Consider the following 629-nt stretch of genomic DNA (forward strand, 5'->3'; position numbering starts at 1 on the left):
TAATTAAAACAACTACTGCTTGTCACAAGACTCACAGGAAATGGCGAACAGTTTGGAGAGAAAACATACAAAACGTATATATTTTAAACCTCTCATTTTACACCTCTCACATTATACATTTTGAAGTTTTAAAAGGTCTTGCTAGTAAATTCATTAAAAACCTTTCTCAGTGGACACCAAGTGCTAGCTTGATTTTCATTAAAAGTTTAATAAGGTCTGACGTTAGCTTAAAATGTTACAATTTTTTAATGAAAACTGGATGGACACATGTAACAGATCGAACTTGAGAGTGCCAGAAAAGTTTGGGTTCCCTGCATAAATTCTTATTTAATGCCAGAGTATCATGGATTTGTATGTTATTTACCATTTTCAAAAAGACTGACCATGCAGTGTTATTGTGTTTGTCATTTATTTGGATTGTCTGCTGTAGCATGAAGGATGACCCATTTCAACATGACACCTTGACCCCACAGTTCATGTTTCATAACTAAACTAGACACCGCATAGCGGTAACATAATGACCCCCGCACACGCAAGTTCACGTTTATTTATATAGCGCCAAGTCCCATCATACTTTGTCTTAAGACACTGTACATAAAAAGAACAATGTAAAGAAGAAAGCAGCAGAT

Source organism: Austrofundulus limnaeus, unplaced genomic scaffold, assembly GCF_001266775.1.
Source record: "Austrofundulus limnaeus strain Quisiro unplaced genomic scaffold, Austrofundulus_limnaeus-1.0 Scaffold2966, whole genome shotgun sequence".
NCBI classification, from domain to species: Eukaryota; Metazoa; Chordata; class Actinopteri; order Cyprinodontiformes; family Rivulidae; genus Austrofundulus; species Austrofundulus limnaeus.